At 38.0% G+C, this 7,425-nt stretch overlaps 1 long non-coding RNA gene across 1 annotated transcript; it reads right to left on the reverse strand.

Annotated features, from left to right (window-relative positions):
- Positions 1 to 824: 824 nt before the first annotated feature.
- Positions 825 to 5,857, reverse strand: LOC136833567 (uncharacterized). Its single transcript, XR_010851516.1, has 3 exons — positions 5,780 to 5,857; positions 3,533 to 3,614; positions 825 to 1,125 (listed from the first exon to the last, which is right to left on the reverse strand). It is a non-coding gene; the product is annotated as an uncharacterized lncRNA (long non-coding RNA).
- Between the last annotated feature and the right edge of the window lie 1,568 nt (positions 5,858 to 7,425).

The raw sequence follows: 7,425 nt of genomic DNA on the forward strand, positions 1-7,425 counted from the left end.
AACAAAAAACTGCTTTCGTGTGTCTGTTAACCGTGCCGGGGAAACAGATACTCTCATTCCCGGAAAACTCATTGGACAACTCATACTTGCATAACTGATATCTAGGACAACTGATATCTAGGACAACTGATAACACGTATAAAGTGATAAAAGATTTAATTTTGAAAGAAATGAAGAAAAAAAACAACTTATTTTTGGGTACTTCGAATACGATAAATTCTTGTGGCCAACTATCGTCGTCGGACAGTTCTTATGATGCAACAATATCATCAGTCACCGGTAAAAAGCAAGTGCTGTAAATCACTACCTTTAGACGAAATATTTCATCTATTATATTGGACTTTATGACCTAAGCTCGACAACTTTTCGATAGAGGTATTGAGAAAAATTAAATAACCAGTCACCTCCATGTCAAGAAATCTTGAAGTAAGGCTAGTCATAGGGGCTTTTTCGAAGTTCTTCATATGCCTTCTAGGCTGAATATCTGGGCGAAGAGTAATTGAGAAGACAACTGAGCAAAAACTTGTTGGGTAACAATGCAACAACTTTTGAGGTACATTCAAATTACCTATTTGAATGCTGATTGTATATAACAGTTAATATATAGATGGACAGATGGACAAACTTTAAATGTTAAAATTCGAGATCGGGCTGGCGATGGCGCAGGATCATCCAGCCCTGTTAATGAGGCGAAAATTAGCGTTCTTTCCTTGTCTTCTACACCAGCATCATATTACAAAAATGGTTCCTCTCAGACTTGCAATACAAAGCGGGATATCAAAACCATAGCTTTCTGATGGAATAGATTTTCTTTTAGCCTATTCTGCTGTCGCCACCGACGAATACTTCCTGATAAACTTGATGTTGCTGGCAGTCCAGCCAACGTCTCATCTTGTAGAGAGCATTCTGTCGCAATTACAATTCTCGCGATCTCTTGTGATAAGGGTTTGGCTTCTATAGTTCCGGGGAGATTTCTCGATTTCACTTTATTCACATCAGCGCTGTGAGAGTGTTCCCCTGTTGAAGGTACTGTTTCTGATGGGTCCTCCTCAGCCATCTTTTGAACGCGCTCTCCGCCCAGCTTTACTTCACATAGCAAACTTCTTGATTTATCTGCATTCTTACCTGAAAATTATAAACGTAGTTATTATCCACAAGCTTATTAGCTCCTCGCTGAGATTTTAAATATGGCATTGCGAGTGCTAAAGAAAATTTTAAAACAGTATAAAAGCTGAAACGTACAAAACCAGCTGACTTGATCAGTACAAAATAAAAAATAAAACAATTTAGTTGAAAAGCTTTGACGACCGTTTGCGAGTTTTTTGCTGGACGAACAGTAACTAGCATGAACTATAAAATTTGAAGTATGCTACTCATGATTAAAGAGTTAAATGATCACTGTTACGCCTATAAACTAAAAACTTGCCTATTTACTTTATTTTCAAGTGGGTTATTTTTTTAAGTGAAAATATTTATACGGTTTATACCTGTTATGAGTTGTCCTATATATCAGTTGTCCTAGATATCAATTGTCCATGCACGAGTTGTCCAATATTAGTTTTGCGGGAATGAGTTGTCCTGGTATCAGTTGCCCTATGAGTTATTGCCTTATGAGTTATTTAAACTTCATAAAACTAATTCCATCTGCTAACAGCAGAAATCCAGGCATTACGCTGGACAATCTCTGTCTGGGGAAAATTTTGCATGGCTTTGATTTTCAAGAGATTAGCCATTGGGTATGCAAGTCCTATTATCGTAACTGACAAGTACATTTAGGGAATTTCTATAGCGAGAAATTTTCAGTTGCGAGAAAGGAAATACCATGTTCGAATCCCTGTGAAAATTCTATTAAGTCTAACGCCAAAGTTACGCATAAAAATCAAATTCAGGCAAAACCTTTATGAATATGAGCTAAAACTTATGACTTAACCACCTAACTACAAACTTAATCTATTTTCAGGAAGCTAAACCTCTTAAGCAAAACATAAGACGCCAGACCTGTACATAAATTTAATTTGTTGAATATTGCCGTTTGATGACAAACATTAATTTCCTCAAACCTTAAGAAGCTTACGCAAACTTAACTGAGTAGGAGGTAGCCTAGCACATTTAAACATCTTACACCTATCTGAAGGTAATTCTAAGCCGGCTGTCCGCGGTGAGCTAGCCTATGGCAATTGACGTTTTCCCATGTTATTTTACTTGTTGAACAAGAATTTAAAATATTTTGGCGGTCAGATATAACTAAAATGTAATTGACCCTTGAAAACTGCACGTCTGTACCAGTGGGTTGCACACAGCAAGAGGTCTCCTCCTTCCCAGCTTGTTCCCATTTTTATATGGGGTCGCCGTGATGCCTTCTTTTAAAGGACTTTTGATTTGGCTTTTGGGTTAGACTCAACCTAGTTCCAATTGGCTGCCCTGCCTGACATCGCTTAGACCCGGTATTGCAGCACATGTATTGTACCAGTTCACCAGCGCTATTTCTCCCAGCAGCAAGAAGTTGTTACACGGTGAGGTTGATAGTAGAGACGTGTGAGGTGGGTTATGTTTTTAGATGTTGGAGTGGCTTTGTTAATTACTTTAAATTCTTTTTCAGCATGTAAAATAACGCAGGAAAACGTCAATTGCCAGTCTCTCGTAGCTCGCTAAAGCGCAGAAAACCGGCAGCTGCTGATTCGTGGACCAAAAGCTAAGCGCATTGTGTTAAGGCTAAGAATCATTTAGTACTAGTAATGAATGAAAAGTGCCTTTAGAACGGCTCCCACTATCCATTTATTCGCCCTTTTTATGCTTGTTTTTCGTGTTCCAAATGACACGTATAGTAGGAAATACAACAATAAGGTACCCAAGCCTTTTCCCAAGTTATTTACCCTACCAAAAACCCCGAATTCCCAACTGGTCCCCCTTACTGTTAGCTATTCCCAAAATGGTTTTACCATTCCCAAAACCCCAATTCCCAACGGGTCCCCTTTACCGTCGGCTACAGTTCTAAGGTAATTTACAGCTTAATTATATTTGACCACCAAAATATTACTTTAAATTCTTGTTCAGCAGGTAAAGTTCTATACAAAAACGTCAACTGCCATATCCTAGCTAACACCTGGCAGCCGGCTTAGATCTACCTAATTCACAACCACCCAAGAACCTGCATAGTAGGCCATAAGACCTACTATGCATACATGGGGGCTCCCCCACCCCTTTAGGGGTGCCGCCCCTAAGGGGTGGAGGATAATGTGAATGTGATCAAAACAGTATATATAAAGTAGAAAATTACATTTTACAAAAATTTAAAGTAAATTTATTACAAGTTAAAAAAGAAAATTACAAAATTGACCAATTAAAAAATACAAATATTAAAAAGTGAATTTATGACAAATTAAGAGTAAATAAAAAATTAAAAAGTGAATTAGAAAGTTTTAAATTAAATCTGACAAATTAAAAAATTAAAATCACAATAAAAAAAATTGCAAATTTGAAAGAAAATTAACGACAAAACACTAAACTTGACGGAAAAATAATAGCTACATACCTGTTGCTAAAAAGCAGCTTTATCATGCTTGAAGCTTTACCGTTAGAACAGAGCTCAAAGTCAAACTCGTACCAAACACATCCTGGAAAAAACAAAGCTTTAGAGCTGTGCGTAACTAATCCTAAATCTTGTAAATTTTGGGCTTCACTCACGTCAGATTATGGATAAAAGCCCACAGAAATAGGTATAATGACTGCCAAAGATTTGTACGAGACTAAACACGCAGCACGCTTCGAAAAACCCCAGAATAAGTACACAATATTAGCAGTAATATAGTAAAGTTCCAGCATTACCTTGCAGAAGCCGGGATTTATTAGGGGATTTATTAGGACTTGCCCAACGAAGTGACAACAATCGATGGAAATCAAGCGCCAACTGTAGTCTAGTCGCGTGATAAACGGTTTTTCGTAAAAACTTCACAATACGCTACGATAAATTGAGGAGGAATTGAATAAGCCACACATGAGGAAAACAGGAGTACTTAGCAAACTCCCGTTAAACGTCTACCACCCGGAACAATGTTACAGACGAAGGTCCGAATTCCGAAGGTTAAAATGTCAGAAACTCGAACGATGTTGTCATTTGCCAAGGACTCTAAAGTCTTAGTATTGCCTTGCTTCTTGGAACGTGGCCGAATACGATCCATAGATAGACCTGAAATCGCTAATTTTGCAAGTATTGTTTTTAAATCCCACCCTCTTCATTTTTACTTGTCTTTCTTGGAAGTTTAAAATACAGCACATGATGAATAGATTTTCCTGAACGTAACTCGTAATTTCTTTTAGACCTCACGAAATAATATGTAGCATAAGCCTGTCGCATATTTCTTTTCATCACTTTGAAGAAATAACCTTTAATTCGCGTGAATATTTTGTCACAAGGATATATAATGATATATTCTATATATACGTATATACATGCAAACATACATATATATCACACACACACACACACACACACACACACACACACACACACATATATATATATATATATATATATATATATATATATATATATATATATATATATATATATATATATATATATATATATATATATATAGCAGCCTGGATATTCCAATAATAAAAAAACGATATAAATGTCCTGCATAAAAATTCAGGTATCAGTTTCACAGCAGTAATACAAAGGCTATAAAGTAAGTTTAATTATGGTAATATTCATTTGTACTTGGTTGAGACTCATATACCAGTGTAGCAGGCTTTATGTAATGTATCTAATTATACGGTACACACACACACACACACACACAATACATAAAACTTGCTACACTGGTATAAGATTCTCAACCAAATATAAATGAATATTACCATAATTAAAACGTACTTAGCCCTTGTATTACAGCTGTGAAACTTATACCTGATTTTTTATGCAGGACTTTTATATCGTTTTTTTTTTTTTTTAATTACTGAAATATCCAGGCTGCTATTTGTGGCTACCGTATTATCTAATGTCTATGGGTTAACTGCCTCCTTTGAGTAAGCATTGAAAATTCCCGTGTTGGGCATTTTAAAAAAATATTCTACAGATTTTTTCGGTGTCAGTTTGTTCGCGTGCAAACGTTTCAGTCTCTGATATATATACTTATACATATATATATATATATATATATATATATATATATATATATATATATATATATATATATATATATGTTTTTCCTGGCAATCTAGTTTGAAGTATTCTCTGTGAGACAAGTAGCAACAATTTCAGATAATTTAGCCTCGTGATTCCTGACTTGTGGGTCCAGGTAAGCATAAAACAAGAGGATAAAGGGGGAATTTCATATGAGCGTAAGGCTCTTACTACTGAAGGACAATATTACGTAAACACGTGGGCAAACTTACAGGAGTATATTTACATAAATAACATTAGTATGGGAAAGAGGAATGCAAGTAGATTATTGATCCTGAAGGGGATTCCTACGGGATGAATGAAACTGGGGGGATTCCAGGCACAGTCCAAGAATATTCCACGATAGAGGGTCCCTCTGAAATGAGAGATATGCACATTATACGCCAGTAATGAAAACAGACAAAAGAATAATGAATTCGAAGCTGCACTGAGGGTGCCAAGGGGCTTCCATGAATTAATAATGGCTTAGCACTGCCGACACTCGAGGAGCACGGACATTTGACAAGAGATTCGGTGATTACTGGCACTCAAATTGAGTAAATGTTACGAGGAAAAGCGTGACTGAATGGATGTCTTTACAGAGCACTTTACCGTAAGGCAGATTTGGTTCCAGCACAGAAGGCAGTCCGTGGATGACTTGCGAATTCCGAGTGCGAGTGCGATCTTCCACGTGGCAGGATGCAGGGGCTTCAACGTAAAGGGCAAGACGTGGGAACTTCATGAAACACCAGCAACTGGAGTGGGTCATCGGTCCAGCCAGCATTGAAGGGAACACGTGGTTGGCGGGTGGAGTGCATGAAGGGAAAGTATACTTTGAAAGGCCACGTGGTTAGGAGCTAAGGGCATCGTTGGGCTAGGGCATGGCGGTGGTTTGGGGTGTCGACTCTACACCAACTCGTCCAGCACGCGTCTGAGAGTGAGCCTTGGTCTGTTTGTCGCTTTTATCTCCTCCTATGGGGCAGGGGGCACGACCAGCACCTAGGGAGTTGAGTCATGTTCAGCTGATGTCCGCAGGGGGGTTTTGCCTATAAAGGACAGCCAGACAGATTCACTTTTGCCTCGAAAATCAGAAATTATCTACCTAAAGGGAGTGGCCTACAATCGGTTTTAATCCCTTGTATTCTGACCGTGCGAAATATCGATCGGCAGACAAGAAGCAAAAGAAAAAGGGAGCAATTTTCTCGTGAATTCTTGCTACTCTTAATAGCTCCCCACACAAGATGCTGTACACACCTTCATTCGGGTGTGAACATTGAAATACACAAGAATGAGTGGAAAATTCTTTACTTTACTCCACATTCTGCCTTGCAATGGACTTTACTACTAAGGTATTTATAAAACTCTGTGTCACTACTGTGGATACCATACTGGAACAAATTACTTTAACAGGACATAAGGAAATTTTCAACACTTGCAAAGAGTAATTACTTTGGATTTTGTTACACATTGATAACTTTATAAAGTGACACGAACAATATGAATTAATTAGGATTATAAGACCATGGTATGTGAGGCTTGTGGCAAGCAAATGAGAAGAAAGGTTAATGTCCAAGAATTAGAATACATGGTTATTAAAGTCTAGATATCCCCTAAATGCATGTGGTTAGTTTGCCCTTTAACCCGACCCTTACTCTGGGGTGTTTTGACAGTTGTAGATGAGCGAGAGTATTCGCGAGTTTTAATTTGCTAACCTTCAACTACGCTAATTTTATGCTCCAATGCCCACACTTGGGTACGAGCTATAAATAGACACTCAATGTTATGACGGGGTGAGCAGACAAAAGACGTGGGGTCTAGGACAAACAGAGTTCTTTGAAGGAAGGGAAGGGGAAAAAAAAAAATAATAATAATAATATCAAAAGGAAAAATTAACTGGATATTACAAAATGAAAACGTGACTGCAATTGAAGGGCGGGACACATCTCTCGGAGCTTATGAAAGGGGCATTTAAAGTCACAAGGGCAAGAGTCTATGACTTGCGATTCATTAAAAGAGAAAGATAAATAAATAACTAAAAGAGTAAATGATATTGGCAGTAGAGCTAAGGGAAAAAGAGTGAGGGTTTTATTGTGTTATGCGGGAATTTATCATCCCTCGTCTATAAATTACAGCCCGGACTATCAATTCAGCCCCAGGGCGAGAAAAGTGCACCCGAAGGGCGCGACTCCTTTCAGGAAGAGCTGACACACATGCCCTGGGCCAAGGTATGGGCGCAAGGGCGTGCCACTTCCCACTCT

This window comes from Macrobrachium rosenbergii, chromosome 51 (genome assembly GCF_040412425.1).
Source record: "Macrobrachium rosenbergii isolate ZJJX-2024 chromosome 51, ASM4041242v1, whole genome shotgun sequence".
Lineage (NCBI taxonomy): Eukaryota > Metazoa > Arthropoda > Malacostraca > Decapoda > Palaemonidae > Macrobrachium > Macrobrachium rosenbergii.